This window comes from Cervus canadensis, chromosome 23 (genome assembly GCF_019320065.1).
Source record: "Cervus canadensis isolate Bull #8, Minnesota chromosome 23, ASM1932006v1, whole genome shotgun sequence".
Classification (NCBI taxonomy): Eukaryota; Metazoa; Chordata; class Mammalia; order Artiodactyla; family Cervidae; genus Cervus; species Cervus canadensis.
Genome location: NC_057408.1, coordinates 3323659 through 3342568, shown reverse-complemented (window position 1 = coordinate 3342568; position 18910 = coordinate 3323659). Strand labels below are relative to the sequence as shown.

Sequence of the window (18910 nt, the reverse complement as noted above, 5' to 3'; positions counted from 1 at the left end):
ACCGTTCCCCAGTCCAGGTAGACTGATTTCCTCTCTGCCAAGAATAAACGTTTAGTCTTCTGCAGAGGGAAAGGGGCAGTTACCCATTGGGGGAGCAGATCTAAGTAGGTGATTGCTTCTCAGATATCTCCCACTCAATCCTGTCTCTCTTATCGCCTTCCCCCTCCAGTCTTCAGCTCCTGTTATGCCTGCTGGTGTCCACGACTTAACCTTTTGAGAATTCTGCTGTGTAAACAGAATGGTTCTCTACAGGTAGCTTAGAGTTAGTAGTAGTTTCTGAAATCTGTTCACAGTTACTATTCATCCGTCCATTTTCCAGTTATCAGAATTTTGCCTTCTTACTCTTCACCCTATCCTCATGAGATTGTCTTTTCTTTTTAAATTCCTTTATTTGTGTGTGATTTTGGTTTTTTGCTGTCTTCACCTACAACCACTGATTAAAGTTTTACATTAAAAATTTCAGGAGTGCCTCCTGAAAGAATTGGAATATAATGTGTAACTCCAAATCAGTGGGGATGAAGGGGTTGAAATGATGAATATGTGATCATTCAAGCAGAAGCCAGGAAAGGAGAAAAAAGAATTGAAGAAATTGCTTAGGAAGTAGAAAACAAAATAAGATGATAGAAAGTTAGCTTTGATATCTCCATAAACCAGTACATAATTTCAGATTAAGTTTACTGGTTAAAGGAGAATGAAAATTTAAAAAAAATTTAATTAAATGCCTCTTATTAGTAGATACACTTAAAACTAGGATGACGTAGTTTTAAAGTAAAGAAATGCAAAAAGTTGTGTTAGGCATAATCCCCATTCGGGCTACTGTAATGAATTCTGTAGACTGGGTACGTTATTAAACAGTGAAAATCTATTTCTTACAATTCTGGAGGCTGGGAATTCCAAGTTCAAGGTGCCATCAGATTTGGTGTCTGGTATGGGCCCGCTTCTTAGTTGATAGACAGCTGTCTTTTTGCTGTAACCTCATACAGCAGAAGGGGGCAAGGGAATTCCCTGGGGTCTCTCTTAAAAGGGCATTAATCCCATTCAGGAGGCCTCCACTCATGATCCTAATCACTTCCCAAAGGCCCCATCCCCAGATAACATCACATTGGGAATTAGATTTCTGCATAAGAATTTGGGTGCAGGGCAAGGTGGGTGTGATAGGGACAGTCTGTAGCGATCTATACAGTAACACTGGCAGAATTACAAGGATAAATCAACAAATGTGTAATAATTGTACTAGGAGATTCTAATATATGTCACAATAATTTAAGAAAAGATAGATAAAAAATAAGGTTATACAGGATTGGAAATGTGCAGTTAGCAAGCATGCAACAATTACAGATGATATATTCTTTTCAGATGCCTATGGAATTTTATAAAACTTGGTTATGTATCAAACCTCAAAGCAAATGTTGACAAATTCTTAAGAATTTGTACCCTGCAAGTCATGTTCTGGGACCCTAGTGCAGTTAAGTTAGAAATGTAACAGGAGGATAGCATCAGCTCCCGAATCCATAGTGGTATGCTGGAAAACATCTCTAAATTTAAGAACGAATCGTAAACATGAGAAATGTTTAGGATGATGAAAATGCTGCTTATCAAAACTGGGATACAACAAAAACTCATTTGCCTGCCTGGGAAATTTAGAACTTTAAATGTTTATTAAAGAATTAAGAATGAAAAAAAAAAAGAATTAAGAATGTTTAGTAAAGAAAAATAAATGCATTAACTATACAATATAATGAGTTAGAAAAAGGAAGGAAATAAAGTTGAGAAATATTAATTGGGGAAAAATATAATTGAAGTGACTGGACCTAAGGCGCTAAGTTGAAAAGACTTAAGTTAGCCAAGATTGATAGAGGAGAAAAAGAAGGCACAAATATATTAGAAATGAAAAAGGGATAGGACTGTGGACAAGCTGAAATTTCAAAACTGAGAACACTGAACAGCTTTTTGCCTTTAGATTGGAAAACAGGTTAAATGGAAATCTCTGGCAAAATAAATGACCAAAAGTGGCTTAAGGATGTGAAACTTGATTAGATTATAATTTTAAAATCTTAATTCATGGTTAGAAAATACAAAGAAATGAAATTAAATAAAAATTTCAAAAAATCGAAACCCCAAGTGAAAATCCCAGATGCGCAAGTCCTGTAAAACTTAGGAAGAACCAGTAATTCCAGTGTCACGTAAAATGTTACGTGGTCTGGGTCCTGTTAGAAGAGATGCAGTGAATGAACGTATGAGAAAAAATCATTTTGCTGGGCTACTGTAATCTTAGTACCACCAGCTGTCAGGACAGATGTAGTATCGGAAGGGAAACACACAGGCTACACCTCACTAATAAGCGCAGCAATGAAATTTTGGATAAAATGTTAGTATTTGCTCATAACAGAAAAGCCACTGTGATTAATTAGGGTTTGTCTCAAAACGTAAAAATGGTTAAACATTAGAAAACCTGTAAATGAAATTCATCACAGTAACACGTCAAAAGAGGAAGCTCTATGATAATCTCAATGGGTGAAGGAAAACATATGATAAAATTCAGTACTTATTCTTGACAGAACTTCTTAGAAAATTAGGAATATAAGGGAACTTGGTTAATTTGAGTAAATGGTCTTTGTTAAAAAAAAAAGAAGTGTACCTGTGGCATGATTACAACTTTGTGAATTTCTGTAACAGGTAAAAATTACTTTGATATAAATCAGGAATATGAAGGGTATATTGACTCAGAAGGGATCCAAGGAAACTTTCTGAGACAGAATATTCTGTATCTTGACAAGGATGGTGGTTATATGCAGGTATGTATTTATCAGGACTCACTGAATTACATTTTTAACATCTCATGCATTTTATTGTATGTGAGCTATGCCTCAATAAAGTTGATTTTTTTAAAAGTTAATATGGTTGACACTTGAACTGTGCCTGTCCACTTCTGTGTGTGTGTGTGTTTCAGTAACTATGTACTACCCCATTCATGATTGAATCTTCAAATGTAGAACTGTGATACAGAAGGCTAACTGTAAAGTTATATGCGAATTTTCAAATGCATGGAGGGTCAGCATCTCTAATCTTCTCGTTCAAGGCTCAATTGTATATAAAAACCAATGCATTACTATATGCCAACAACAAGCAAAATCTGAATTTAAAAAAGACACCCTTTAAAATGGCAACACAAACTACAAAATACCTAGGAAAAAATAAAAACATGTGGGACCTTAATGGAAAAAATTATAAGACCCATATAATATTCAATTATAAGAAGATATACTTGTGTTTATGAATAGAAGACGCAGTATCATACATATCAGTTTTCCTCTACTTATTTATAAAGTCAGTATCATTCCAAGTAAAATTGCAGAAAGGTGAAAGAGAATTCATTTTGTCCGATACCAAGACATAATTCTGTAGCTTTAATGGTTAAGATGTGATGGTATTTGTTTCAGATATAGGCTAATGGAAGGAAAGGAAAAAAAAGCCTAGAAACACAAGTAGCATTTGTAATCACTAGGGAAATGATTCAATATATGGTACTGGTGTACTTGATTGTTTCTGTTGGGGAGGAGAAGCTACCTACCCTACATCACACACCAAAGTAGATTGCAACGGTGAACAGCAAAACTTTGCAATTTGACTTTTAAAAGGTGACATCATATGGAAGGACACATAATTTAAAATATGTATACATATTTTAAAATACTGATAAATTTGAGCTCTTTAAAGTGAAATACTTTATTTAAAAAAGGCCATTAAAAGTCACTTGCTAGGTGAAGATATATGTGGCTTGTGTAATTAACAAAAGATGATTATATAAAGAATTCCCAGGTAGCTCAGCTGATCAAGAATTCGCCTGCAATGCAGGAGACCCGGATTCAACTCCTGGGTTAGGAAGTTCCCCTGGAGAAGGAAATGACAACCCACTCTAGGATTCTTGCCTGGAGAACTCCATGGACAGAGGAGCCTGGTGGGCTACAGTCCACGGGGTTGCAGAGGGTCGGACACGATGAGGGACTAAGCACGGACAAGGAAAAGATGGTGAATGTGAACAAACGATTCAAAGGAACAGGATCCTGAAGAATCAGTAAACATGAAAATGTTCTCAAATTTCTTAGTAATTGGGGAAATGCTAAGTGTTGACAGCCCTCCTCTCTGTTGCAGTCATGCTTTTGACGAAAGTTTGAGAGACCAAGTAATGTGTTGATGATCGTGGGTAAAATAGGAACTCACTTTTCCCTGGTAAGAATGACAATTAGTGTAATCATGTTGTTAGTACTTGGTAAAGATGTACATGTGCATGTCCTGCCAGGCAGCGTTTCCACTTTTCAGTATGTTGTCCTAAGGCATTGTTTTTCATACGTTTTTTACAGACCCGTGGTGGGTAGTATATTGATACTATATGAGACAGAGGCCGAATTAAAATTTTTGAAATTGAGTGTGATCTGTTTTCTACTGTATTCCGTTTTTGTTTTTTTCTTTTTTGTTCTTTTAAAAAAGATACTGCTCAGGATCAACTAAGTTGATTTCATAGTCATCAGTAGTTCACAACCCTCAATTTAAGAGAGATGGCAGAGGATAACATATAATAAAATGCCTGTTTTAAGTGTCTTTGTGAGGCTGCAGTGAAAAATCGTTTTTCCTGCTGTGGGGTTTCTTTTTTGATCAAGAAGTTGAGAAGTTTCTGCCCTTAAAGAGCTCTCATATATGAATGAGAAGTTGTATACCAAACTACAGATGGGAGCTTGTAAGAGTGGGTAATTGGAAACAACCTACTCTTTAGAAGGAGACTAGACACTGAACTGTGTTGGAGTCATACAGTGGAATGCTGTATGACAGCTAAAGTGAATGCCCTAGAGCTGCAGATTATTTGTATGTATTGGCATGAATAGTTCTAATAGTGAAAAGAATGAAGCGACATGAGCAGTGAAGTGTGCAAAACTTTATTGTTACGGATACCATGTGTATCAAAACCTTTTAATGACCATTGGGGAAAGTAAAAATCATGGCTATCTCTTGAGAAGCAAGAGGAAGGACAGTGGGATAATAAAGGAGTTCTTAGGGGACTTTTAGCTAAATCTGTCTGTCATGTCTTGTATCTAATCATATACTGCAAAATGCTGAGTTGACAGAGCTGGATGGGAGATCCAAGGGTATTTCAATATATGTTTTTGTATGACTGAAATACTTATTTTTTAAAAAAATAAACAGTAACCACAATAAAATTCACGATAACTGGAGGAAAAAGTAAATTTAATGAGATATGTAACACCTTTATGCAGAAAATTAGACCACTTACTGATGGGTTATAAGTCCAAAATAAATGGAAATATCTCATTTTCATAAATAAGAATACATAGTGTCATAAATTAATACAAATTCATTGCCCTTCCAAAGTTCCATAGGGTTTTGGTGGAATTTGACAACATCAAATTAAAAGTCATTGTTTAGTCACTAAAGTGAAATTGAAAGTCGCTCAGTCGTGTCCGACTCTTTGCGACCCCATGGACTATATACAGTCCGTGGAATTCTCCAGGCCAGAATACGGAGTGGGTAGCTGTTCCCTACTCCAGGGGATCCTCCCAACCCAGGGATCAAACCCAGGTCTCCCACATTACAGGCAGATTCTTTACCAGCTGAGCCACTAGGGAAGCCCAGTCACTGAGTTGCATCCAACTCTTTTGCACCCTCATGGGTGTAGCCTGCTAGGCTCCTCTGGATTTCCCAGGGAAGAACACTGCAGCAGGTAGTCATTTTCTTCTCCAGATCTTCCCAACCCAGGGATTGAACCCGAGTGTCCTTCATTGGCAGGCCAATTCTTCACCACTGAGCCACCAGGGAGGTCCATCAAATTAAAAGTAACATCCAAATTAAAAAAAAAAGTGAGGGAGGACTCACTTTTCAAATGTCAAAACTTGCTCGAAATCAGTAGTAGTAAATAAGCACACCAATGAGCAGAATATGAAGTCCCCAATGAGACACTTATTTACAGGGATTTGATATGTGACAGGAGTGGCATTTTGAATTAGTAAAGAGAAGATAAACTATTTAATAAATGGTGCTTATAAAATAGGCTTCCCAGGTGGCTCAGTGGTGATGAATCCGCCTGCAGTACAGGAGATGCAGTTTCCATCCCTGGGTCAGTAAGATCCCCTGGAGGAGGAAATGGCAACCCACTCCAGTACTCTTACCTGGGAAATCCCTTGGACAGAGGAACCTGGTGGGCTAACGGTCCATGGGGTCGAAAAGAGCTGGACACGACTGAGAGGCTGAGGATGCACACGCACATGCTGGTAAAATAGGCATCCTTAAAGGAGACACTTAGACTGCCATCTCACCCCTTAAATGGAAAGTCCTGGTAAGTTAAAAAGCAAATGTGAAAAGCATATGTAGACTTCTACAAGAATGTCAGAGCAATATCTTTATAAAATCAAGGTATCTGTGTCTCAGATTCCTCATTTGTAAATAATAGTACCCACCCCACTGAATTCTTAAGAGAATCAAATGAGTTAATGCTTAGCTGACTGTTAGACTAATGTGTCATTGAGTAAACACTTAGTACATGTTTGCTATTATATTTGAATGCAGAAAGATTTCTTTAAGAAATTAACAAAATTGTATCATAAAATACTTTGATTAAAGTATAAATTTGTATGCTAGAAAGACAGTGTAAGAAAATGAAAAAACATTCTGAGGATTTGGAGAGTTTTTTTGTAGTACACATTCAGTTGATAGGGCTTTTTATCAGAATAAAAAGCAGTATATGAAGAATAGCAAATTGAAGACTGAAGAAGTGAAATGTAGGGAATGCCATTTGGAAAACTGTTTTACAGTTATTAATAACTTGAGGGCTTTATTTGCCAGTTTGGGATAATCAGACCTCTTACTTAACTGAAACTTTCCAGTGAGTAATCTTGGAATCCCAATTTTACTAAAATATCACTTGATAAGCTTTCTTCTTTGTGAAGTTTTCCTGTTCTGTTGAAATTTGCACTATGTAAGTATCACAGCTGGAATTAGGAGCAGGGTTAGTATATGAACTTTTCAGTTCTTGCAGATGTTGAGAAAAACATTTCTGACTTTAGTACAGAGCTTGCTACCACACTACTGAAGGAAATCTGTATTATGTAAAAGATTCATTCATATTTTGATAACTTGATCATAAATCTAATTTTCTTACTTTCTTACTCTGTTTTGTCCTCAAGTTGGAACATGCAGAAATTGATACCTTATAAAAACCTAAACTCAGTCTGTTTACATTTCAGAACTTTTGGCTGCATATATGATACTGTAGCTGTTTAAAATGCTCAACTAATTAAAGTGTATTAGCATTACTGAAAAAATTGTTTTATTGCATAATTGAAAAAGTCTCCAGAGATAATTAGCCAGGAGTTAACCAGCCATGATTACTAAGACATGACAAGTTAAGACTGGTAACTTTAAGTGATCACATAGTTCCAAAGTGATCATAACTGCTCTTTTCAAGACATGGGACCCTGATATCGAGGCAGTAGCAGGTCATGAGGCCATTCAGATGACCCAGAATAGGCTTAAACTTTGCATGTTTTCATTTCCATGAAGAAAAAAGTTTTTATAGAAGATTTTATAGAAAGTTTTCAGATCCCTAAGAATACATCTTAACTCACAAGAAACATTTTTCCTAAAAAAAGTGAAACAGAGACCCTGTTTATTCAGGTTCTTCCAGACACTGGGAATCCCTTTCATTTTGCTGGTAATATAAAAGTTTAATTTTTATTCATTTTCTTAGCTGTAATTCTCATGGCTGAATTAATTGAACTAAAGGTATAGAGGCACTTTTAGATAGCATCTTGTTGTATTTGCTTGTTCTGGCAGTTTTTCGCAAGGAACAGGGCTCTTTCCTCTAACTTAGGAACAAGAGTTTTATTCTAAGGATAAAATGGGTGTGGAGCTTAGGCGGTGCCTGGCGCGTCCTCTGACCCGAGCCTTCTCCACAGGACTGCTGGCTCTGCCCTCCTCGGGTGCGCGCGCTCCTCCGCTGCCTACCCGCTGCGGCCGTCCCCTGGTCACGTGATGAACACGAGTAAAGCCATGTATTAATACTGACCCTGTAACCTTAGTTTTCAGATTGGCTTCTGTTTCTGTGTCCTGAATAGTGATTAATGCACCATTCCGTGCTGCTTAGTTACCCTGGTTAGTAACCATTATCTTCAAACCCTCCTTTTCCCTAAACTGTCAATATCCAGTTGGCCAGTAACACATGTGAATTGTTTTCTGCAGTCACTAAAGTAATGCTCTTAATATTAGCGGTAACTTCTGTCTTCGGTTTTTTAAACTGGACTGGCCTCGCTCTTCCCTCTCTTCTCCCTCTTCTCCCTTGTTGCTTCCTTGTATTCGGTTCTAGCAATACCTGCATTTTTTTTTTTTTTCTTTTTTTGTAACTTCTAAACCGTTTCCTGTCTCTCAGACATACTGAACTTTCTGCCTGCTGTTCATTTTCTCTCTCTCTCTCGTCACACTTCTGCTCTGTCGTTGCTTTTGTGATGCGTCTCCCTTCCAGAAGCTGAGTTAAGGAGCCGGTTCTGGGCGCTCGGATGAGACTGTCACGTGGTCCTGAGGCTCAGGCAGCTGGCTGCGCCAGAGCGTGCCCGTGGCGCACAGTAGGGGCTCAGCAGAGTTTAAACGTGGCCAAATGCACTTTTTGCTGCCTGTTAGTTGCAAATGTCTGCTTTGGTTTGCAAACATCTACATGTGTTCGGTGAAGTTTTATGTGTCTGCTTTGTTTTGTCAGGTTGTAGTTTTATATGCTATAGTATTTTTCAATTATAACATTTACTCTAGTATACTATAATATACAGCACTTTTATGTATGCTTATTTATGTGCATTTTTACAGCATCTCCCACTCTAGACAGCTTAATGGTGCTATCTACTGTCCAGTTCTCATTGTTCTTTACTTACCTCACAGTGGGAAAACTTTAAAGGAAGTCACATAATCTAATTTTTTGACTCCTTTCAGATTTTTAGCATCTAAATCACAGTTGGGCTATCAAGGATGTCAGGGCAGTGTTGCTATGTGGAATTCCAGAGGTGTTCCCATAAAATAGTTACTATGGCCAAGTAAATTTATGAAATTTGGGACCCTTGGGACAGTCTCCTGAATTAGGTTGGGGACCTGTTAATTGTTTTTTCCTTTTGAGGGGCGTGAATATGATAATGATTATTGATAATTAGGTTGTGACCATTATTTTCTAGCAAACTATACCAAGGCCTCAGTATCTTTAGCTGGAAGATCACTTTTGAGAATGACCTTTTGAGAATTCAGAGTCCTTTTCTGAGAGTTATACTTAATTATTTTTTAAACAGTAAACATATTCCCCCTGTACTGCAGCCTTGCCATCACTGCCCCAATTAAGTCTGTGATTGGATGTCATTTGGGCTCTCGGTTTTTGTTCTTAATAACTCCCTCCCCCCACCACACCTGTCCCTGCTCCCCAGCACACACCTAGATGTACCTGTAGAGGCCCACCTCCAGGTTGTGGCAGACACGTGGAGGCTTACTTACGTTGTTGGTCAGCTGCTGCCTCCTCCCTTCTGCAACTTACAGTATGAGTTGGCATATTGAAGGTTTGATAAGTTTTTTAGTTAAGAAATCCTTTTAACTTTGCTTATTTGGAACTTCTTAGTGTATTTGTTTAGGTGCTTTTTAATTTTTCTGAGTTGTGATTTACATGTGATAAACGCCCAAACCTTAAATTTTCAGTTCTATGAGTTTTGCTAATTGTTTACTCACATGTAATTATTTCTCAAAGGAATATAGAAAATAGTTTTATCACCCCAGAAAGGTACTTGTGCCTCTGGCCAAGCATTCCTCTGTGTGTTCCTCCCTTTTCCTGAGACAGTTTATTTTGACTTTTGTCACTACATTAGTTTCCCCACTTGTTAGAAGTCATAAGTGGAATCAGTGTATATTTTGTTCTTAAATAATAACTTTATTATTTTTTTCCCAGCATGAGAGTTTTGAGATTCATCTGTGTTGTGAAGTGTATACGTAGTTCACTCATTTTTGTCCCTGAACAGTATTCCATTGTGCGAATATACGGCAATTTAGTTTTTTTTTTTTTCCCAGTTTTCTTGATATTTGGGCCATTTCCAGTTTAGGGCATTGTGAATATGGCTGCTGTGAACATTTCTTGTACAAGTCTCTTTTTGTGAACCTGAGTTTCCATTTTTCTTGAATATAGGTCTAGGAGTGGAATTATTTTGATATAGGGTAGATGTATGTTGAACTTTTTAGGAGCTTGCCAGTCTTCCAAAGGCCCAGAACCATTTTACACTCACATCAATAGGGTGTGAGCATTCCGGTTGCTACACGTGTCAGGCCGAGTAATGGTCCCCAAAGACACCCAGGTTCTAATCCCCAGAACCAGTGAATATTATGTAATACAGCAAAAGGGACTTGCCAGGTGTAGTTCAGGATCTTGAGATGTGGAGGTTTTTGTGAAATATCTGGATGAGCCCTAAATGTAATCACAAGTGTCCTTACAGGAGGGTAGAAGGAGGTTTGATTACAGAAAGAGAAGGCAGTATGACCGTGGAAGCAGAGACTGAAGTGATGTGCTTTGAAGATGGAGGAACGGGGCAAAGCCAAGGGATACAGGAGGCCAACAGACGCTGAGAAGGGAAGGAAGCAAAGTCTCCTCTTAGACTCTTCGGAAGGAACCAATCCTGACGATACTTTGACTTCCTTTTATTTGTTAAAACTCATTTTGGTAAATCTGTATTGTTTTAAGGCACTGAGTTTGTGATAATTTGCTACAGCAGCAATAGCAAACTAATACATTCTACGTCTTCACCAGCATTTGGTGGTGTCAGAATATTTTTAAACCATTTTAGATGTGTAATGCATTGTGAGTTTAACTTGCATTTTTCTGAAGGTGGTTGATATTCAGTTCAGTTCAGTCGCTCAGTCGTGTCCGACTCTTTGCGACCCCAGGAACCACAGCATGCCAGGCCTCCCTGTCCATCACCAACTCCAGGAGTCCACCCAAACCCATGTCCATTGAGTCGGTGATGCCATCTATGCATCTCATCCTCTGTCATTCCCTTCTCCTCCTGCCCTCAATCTTTCCCAGCATCAGGGTTTTTTCCCAGTGAGTCAGCTCTTTGCATCAGGTGGCCAAAGTATTGGAGTTTCAGCTTCAAAATCAGTCCTACCAATCAACACCCAGGACTGATCTCCTTTAGGATGGACTGGTTGGATTAAACATTTCCTAATGTGCTTATTGCACTCCTGTATCTTCTTCATGAAATAGCTGTAATTTGTCTTTTGCCTATTTTTTTTAAAAAACAGAGTTCATGTTTTTATTTGACTTGCAGTTCTTTACATATTCTGAATAGTAGTCCTTTGCCATATATAACATTTTTTCTCTAATCTGTGACTTGTTTTTTTAAAGGTGTCTTTAGGTAAGCAAGCATTGTAAGTTTTGATGAGGTTTGTGTTACTTATACTTCTTATTATGGTTAGTGCTCTTTATATCTTAAGGACATAAAAGTATTTTTTGTTTCCCTCTAGAGATAAGATTTTCCTTTCCCATTGAGGATGGTATGAGATAGTGATTGAGGCTTACTATTTTCCATGTTGTTGAAAAAATGTTGAAAATAGATTGACTTGGTGCCTTGGTAACCTTGATAGCAAGGGCTTCCCTGATAGCTCAGTTGGTAAAGAATCCGCCTGCAATTCAGGAGACCCTGGTTCGATTCCTAGGTGGGGAAGAACTGCTGGAGAAGGGATTGGCTACCCACTCCAGTATTGGGCTTCCCTTGTGGCTCAGCTGGTGAAGAATCTGCCTGCAATGCTGAAGACATGGGTTCAATCCCTGAGTTGGGAAGATCCCCTGGAGAAGGGAAAGGTTACCCACTGCAGTATTCTGGCCTGGAGAATTCCACAGACTGTACAGTCCATGGGGTTGCAAAGAGTCAGACACGACTGAGCGGCTTTCACTTCACTTGGGTTGCAAATGAGTTGACTGTATATGTGTGTGTCTATTTCTGAACTCTTGTATTTCACTCTTTTTATTTTTCTTATGCATACTCTATGATCTTGATTACGAAGTCTTGAAATAAGTTGGTATAAGTCCTCCAAAATCATCCTTTTTTCAGGATTGGTTTTACTGTTCTAGATCTCCTGTTTCCATGGGAATTTTAGCATATCAATTTCTTTAAAAAAAATCCTGCTGAAATTTCAACAGGGCTTGCATTTATATGTCAAACTGGGAAGAATAAACATTTACACAATATTGAGTCTTCCAGTCTGTAAACATGGTCTGTATTCATTTCAGTCTTCTTTCATTTACCTTAGTAATATTTTGCATTTCTTAGTATAAAGGCCCTGAGTATCTTTATTTAGATTGACCTATAGGTTTTTTGTTGTTGCAGTTATGCATTTAAATTTCCTTTTCTGTTCTTGTATGTAGAGATATAGTTAGTTTTAAATGTTGACCTTCTATCTTAAAACCTTACTGGTTCACTTACTAATTGTACTAGTGTTTTTATAGATTTTTATGCAGTTTCCAATAGAGACAGTCATATCACCAGAGAATATACTTCTTTCTTGCCAGTCTCTGTGTGTTTTACTTCTTTCTTGCCTTATTGCAGTGGCTGGAACACCCAGTGCATTACTCAATAGAAATGGTGACAGTGGGCATCCTTGTCTTATCCTCAGTCATAACGGAAAGGGACTTAATGTTTTTGATCATTAGATATGTTGCCAGCTGTAGTTTTTCAGTTATCCTTTCTTCCTTGTTTCAGTTTCTAATTCTCTTTAGAGTTTTTAATCGTGAATAGATATTAAATTGCTTCTGTGGTAGCTCAGCGGTAAAGAACCGGCCTGCCAATGCGGCAGATTCAAGTTTGATCCCTGAATCAGGAAGATTGCTGAGAAGGAAATGGCAACCCACTCCAGTATTCTCTCCTGGGAAATCCCATGGATAGAGGAGCCCGGTGGGCTATAATCCATGGGTTCACAAAAGAGTCACACATGACTTAGTAAACAACAATAGATGTTAAATTAGCATTTTCATATGCTTTTCTTTTCCTGCATCCGTTAAGAGAATCATACGGATTTTTCTTGTATACTGTAAATGAAGTGCTTGTTTTTTTGTTTTTTTTTTTTAAACTGGTAAGCCAGTTTTGCTCCTTGGGATAAACCTCACTTGGTGATGATGTATCACATTTTCTATATATGGTACTGGGAATGATTTGCTAATATTTTGTTAAGGATTTTTCCTTCTAGTAGTAGCAGACCCTTGCTTTGTATTAGTGCAGAATTTGGCCAAAGGCAATTGCTTGCTTCTGGCCCATTTTCAGATTATTGTATTGTCCATCACTAAGTCCTGTCTGGCTTTTGTGACCCCGTAGACTGCAGCATGCTAGGCTTCCAGAGTTTGCTTAAACTCCTATCCATTGAGTAGTGATGTTGTCTAGGCATCTCTTCCTCTGCCACCCCCTTCTCCTGCCCTCAGTCTTTCCAGCATCAGGGTCTTTTCCAGTGAGTCTATTCTTCACATCACGTGGTCAGAGTATTGGAGCTTTAGCTTCAGCATTAGTCCTTTCAGTGAATATTCAGCGTTGATTTCCTTTAGTAATGACTGGTTTGATCTCCTTGGAGTCCAAAGGACTCTCAAGAGTCTTCTGCAGCACCACAATTCAAAAGCATCAATTCTTTCGCCGCTCAGCCTTCTTTATGGTTCAGTTCTCACATCCATACATGACTGCTGGAAAAACCATAGCTTTGACTATCCAGACCTTTGTCAGCAAAGTGATGTCTCTGCTTTTTAATACGCTGTCTAGGTTTGTCATAGCTTTCCTTCCAGGGACCAAGCGTCTTTTAAGTTTATGGCTACAGTCACCATCTCTAGTGATTTTGGAGCAAAGAAAATAAAATCTGCCACTGTTTCCACTTTTTCCCCATTTATTCACCATGAAGTGATGGGACCGGATCTCATGATCTTAGTTTTCTGAATGTTGAGTTTTAAGCCAGCTTTTCCACTCTCTTCTTTCACCTTCATCAAGAGGCTCTTTAGTTCCTCTTCACTTTATGCCATTAGAGTGGTATCACCTACATATCTGAGGTTGTTGGTATTTCTCCCAGCAGTCTTGATTCCAGCTTGTGATTCTTCCAGCCCAGCATTTCACATAATGTACTCTGCATAGAACTTAAATAAGCAGGGTGACAATAGACAGCCTTGTCAAACTCCTTTTCGAATTTTGACCAGTCTGTTCCTTGTCCAGTTCTAACCGTTGCTACTTGACATGTATTTAGGTTTCTCAGGAGACAGGTAAGGTGGTCTGGTATTCCCATCTCTTTAAGAATTTTCCACAGTTTGTTGTGATCCACACAATCAAAGGCTTTAGTGTCAGTGAAGCAGAAGTAGATGTTTTCCTGAAATTCCCTTGATTTCACTATGTTCTAGTGTATGTTGGCAATTTGATCTCTGACTTCTCATCCTTTTCTAAATCCAGCTTGTACATCTCGAAGTCCTCGGTTCACATACTGTTGAAGCCTAGCTATGAAGGATTTTGAGCATAACCTTGCTAGCATGTGAAATGAGCACAACTGTATGGTAGTTTGAACATTGTTTGGCATTGCCCTTCTTTGGGATTGGAATGAAAACTGACCTTTTCCAGTCCTGTGACCACTGCTGAGTTTTCCAAATTTGCTGACATGAGTGCGGCACTCTAACAGCATCGTCTTTTAAGATTTTAAATAGCTCAGCTGGAATTCCATCACTTCCACTAGCTTTGTTTGTAGTAATGCTTCCTAATGCCCAGTGATTTTACCCTCCAGGATGTCTGGCTCTAGGTGAGTGACCACAGCATCATTCGGGTATGAGCGGCATCAGATCCCTTATGGTTATACAGTGGAGGTGACAAATAGGTACAAGGAATTAGATCTGGTAAACAGTGACTGAAGAACTACAGTGTTACGGAGGTTTGTAACATTGTACAGGACGTGATGACCAGAGCCATTCCAAAGGAAAAGAACTGCAAGAAGGCAAAGTGGTTGTCTGAAGTTGTTGTTTGGTCGCTCAGTTGTGTCCGACTCTCTACAACCCCATGGACTGCAGCACGCCTGGCTTCCCTGTTCTCACCATCTCCCAGAGCTTGCTCAGACTCATGTCCATTGAGTCGGTGATGCCATTCAACCATCTCATCCTCTTTCATCCCCTTCTCCTCCTACCTTCAGTCTTTACCAGCATCAGGGTCTTTTCTAATGAGTAGACTCTTTACATCAGCTGGTCCAAAGTATTGGAGCTTCAACTTCAGCATCAGTCCTTCAGTGAATATTCAGGGTTGATTTCCTTTAGGATTGACTGGTTCGATCTCCTTGCAGTCCAAGTAACTCTCAGGAGTCTTCTCCAACACTACAGTTCAAAAGCATCAGTTCTTTGGTGTTCAGCGGCCTTTATGGTCCTAGTCTCACATCCATACACGACTACTGGAAAAACCACAACTTTGATTATCTGGACCTTTGTTGGCAAAGTGACGTCTCTGCTTTTTAATATGCTGTCTAGGTTTTTCATAGCTTTTCTTCCAAGGAGCAAGTGTCTTAATTTCATGGCTGCAGTCACCATCTGCAGTGATTTTGGAGCCCAAGAAAGTGAAGTCTGTCACTATTTCCTTTGTTTTCCCATCTATTTGCCATGAAGTGATGTCTGAGGAGGCTTTCTAAATAGCTTAGGAAAGAAGAGAAGCAAAAGGCAAGGGAGAAAGGGAAAGATATACTAATTGAATGTAGAGTTCAGAGAATAGTAAGGAGAGATAAGAAAGCCTTAGTGAACAGTGCGAAGAAATACAGGAAAGCAATAGAATGGGAAGCACTAGAAATCTCTTAAAGAAAATTGGAGATATCAAGGGAACATTTCATGCAAGAATGGGCGTGATAAAGGATAGAAATGTTAAGAACCTAGCAGAAGAGGTGGCAAGGATACACAGAAAAACTATATTAAAAAAGTCTTAATGACCTGGATAACTACGACGGTGTGGTCACTCACCTAGAGCCAGGCATGCTGAGTGTGAAGTCAGATAGCTTTTCTTCATACTCATTCCTCAGCCTCAGGGCACGTTTGCTGCTGGGGGTGGTGCTATTTCCTGCCTTCCTCTAAGAGTGGACCAACGTGATGTTACACGTGAATGGCTTGTCACGTGGCAGGTGCACAAGTCGGTTTTGCTCCCCCCACCCTCCCAGATCGGTCTCTGCTCCTCCCTCTGAGGCAGGGGGATCTTCCTTTGGGCCTGGGGTGTGGGAGGCTTTCTGCATCTCCTCTCCTGGCTGAAGGCTTTGTTTCATGTGAGATGCCACTTAATGGGGAGGAGCTCTCCATTATCTTTACTTTTATCTTTAATATTCAGTAGGTTGAAATATTCAGCAGATTGACTGTTAGCTGTTTCCTTTGCATCTGTGGGTTGATGTCTGATATCATTTTTGCAGTGTTCTTGGCCATTATCTCTTCTTATGCTTTTTCTGCCCCATTTGTTTCCTGGGACCCCAGTTATACTCCCCTTAAACCCAAGTTCACATTTGATGTTGGATGTTCTGGGATTTCTTTCCACACTTCTTTTTTCTCTTCGTGTTTAAATCTGAGCACTTTAATTTGGCCTGTCTTCAAATTCACTGCTTATTTCTGTCTGTTTCTAAATCCATCTAAAGAGATCTTTAATTTCTGATATTGTATTTTTCATTTCTCACATTTCCCTGTGATCTTTTTTTATAGCTTCAGTGTCTGTGATGAAAATCTCTGTTTTGTTATTCATGCTCTCTCTCCCATCAGTGTTCATCATAGTTAAAAGTATGTCTGATAATCTCCAAATCTAGGCCCTCTGATCTGATTATATTAATACTGTCCTCTTTTGACTATGGTTTGCTACTCTCTCTGTCTTGTAGTTTTTGATTGAATGCTGAAAGTTTCTGTAAAATCAATGCAATGGCCCATCATTTCTTGTGAGGCTAAGTGATAAGATGTGTGTGTGGTTGACCTAGTTCTCGGCTTGTTTGCAACTTCAGCTTGATTAGCTCAAGTGTTTTGAGAGTAGGCTTAAGACTTCACATTCTACAAGATTTGTTGTCTTATTGTAATTTTAGTTCTCTCCCTATGCTTTATATCTGAGCCATCAGCTTTCTGAACTCTGGGTGATTTCTCTGCTTTTCTCTGGGTTCTTGTGATTTTGGAGTGCTACCCCAGGCTCTTGTATCTTCCAGTGCTTTCTGTCAGCAATCCTTTCCTACCCTAGCCTTGGTAGTTCAATTTACAGAGTATCTCTGTAGAAGTTCTTGTCTCAGCTGTCCTGTCCCACATCAGCCTAGGCAGCTCAGTGTCTGGAGTCTCTTGGATTAATTTCTCTTACCTCTCCTCTGCAGGGCATTTGAGGAAGACCTTTAGCTTCTTGGGTTATCTCAGCTTTCAAGCCTTGTCCTCTACCCTTTGGCACATTTTGGCCAACACTTGGCGCAGGTCTGTGGGATTGAGTGGTTGAGTAGTGCAGACTTGTTCTGTGGAATCCTTGGAATTCTAATATATCTTGTCAGCTTACATGTTGCTGTTAAAATGTATTAAAATTTAGGTTGATTTCTCCTTATTCTCACTGTGGTGGGATTATTCCTCCATAGCCACTCCACCAGGAAAGAGACCATCTGTGGGTTCCTTTTTCTATCAAGACTCAACACTTTTTGAAATTTAGTTCCACTCAGGTTACTTTGAATCTTAAACTTCCTGATGGGTTCAGAAAAACCATGATTTTATATCTTTCCTGTCTTGTATTGATTGTTAGGGTGAAAGTGATGATCTATTGTGATCTTTTACATCCTGATTAGAAGTGGAACTCCTTTGTGGAATACTTTGTGGTATATAATCTAGCAAATACCTGATCAAGTTTGTTATTTCACTTTGCTGTAGTTGGATTTTCTACTGAATTTCTCAGAGCTAGATTTTGAAATATTTTCCATTCTTCTCAAATCTGAACTCTCCAGTTCTGTCCTCAAGTGGCAAATTATCTTATCTCTTACTTTGAGATTACAGCCATTGACATTAAATTGTAATGGAGGGGCTTGTGGAGAGTGTGGGAAGAATTTGCAGTGGCTGCTGAGGAAACTGGGCGGATGAGAAACTGACATAGCTGCAGGGAGAGAGTTGTACAGAAAGGAGCACAGGATTGTATAATAGTTTACTACTAATGTCATCAGGTAGAAAACTGCAGTTGGGAGATAGTTATTTTTAAAGTTGGAGGAAAGCAAGTGGCTGTGGTGTAAATCCTGATTTTCCTGTAGAAAAGTCGATAAGTATATCTAAACTTGATGGTTTCAAGGGCTATCATTACTGAGGTATAAATAGCAAGAATAAATTTAAAAGATTTTAAGGAATTTGTACCTTGGTGTAAGATTTGTACCTTGGTGTAAGAAGAGCTGTATTTGACTTTATTCCCTATACATGTTGTTACTTAGATAAAAATGAACATTTTTTAAAAAGAAGCTTAATTAACAGACTTCTCAGGGGATGGTAAAAGTGAACCAAGTCTTTTCTTTACAGACTCTTTTTACTTTTATTTTTTCCTCCTTGTTTACTTCACACTTGATGCCTTTTCCTTTGTTACAACTTTAGATTTTCCTTTATGATACTTAGCTATGAAAGTTGAAAAAACTCTGGGGTGGTTTGGCTTGTAAATTAAAAAGTATCTTTTGTTAACATGTTTTGAGAATAGATTGAAATGCCAAAAAGTGAGGAAAACTTTCTTTTGGTGAAAATACTTTATTGATACTATTAAAAATTAAAAATAAAGTAGTATGGGTAATGAGAAACTTGTCCAGTGTTGATAAAGATGAGATTTTACTTGCAAAAGTATTATATTTATCCACTTATAACATTGTCTTGTTTTTAGAAGAATTTGTT

General features: G+C 38.6%; 1 protein-coding gene across 2 annotated transcripts in view; it reads left to right on the top strand.

Moving 5' to 3' along the window:
• SMAD2 (SMAD family member 2) overlaps positions 1-18910 on the top strand; it is an 80087-nt gene that overhangs the window by 11000 nt on the left and 50177 nt on the right. The window lies entirely within an intron of this gene.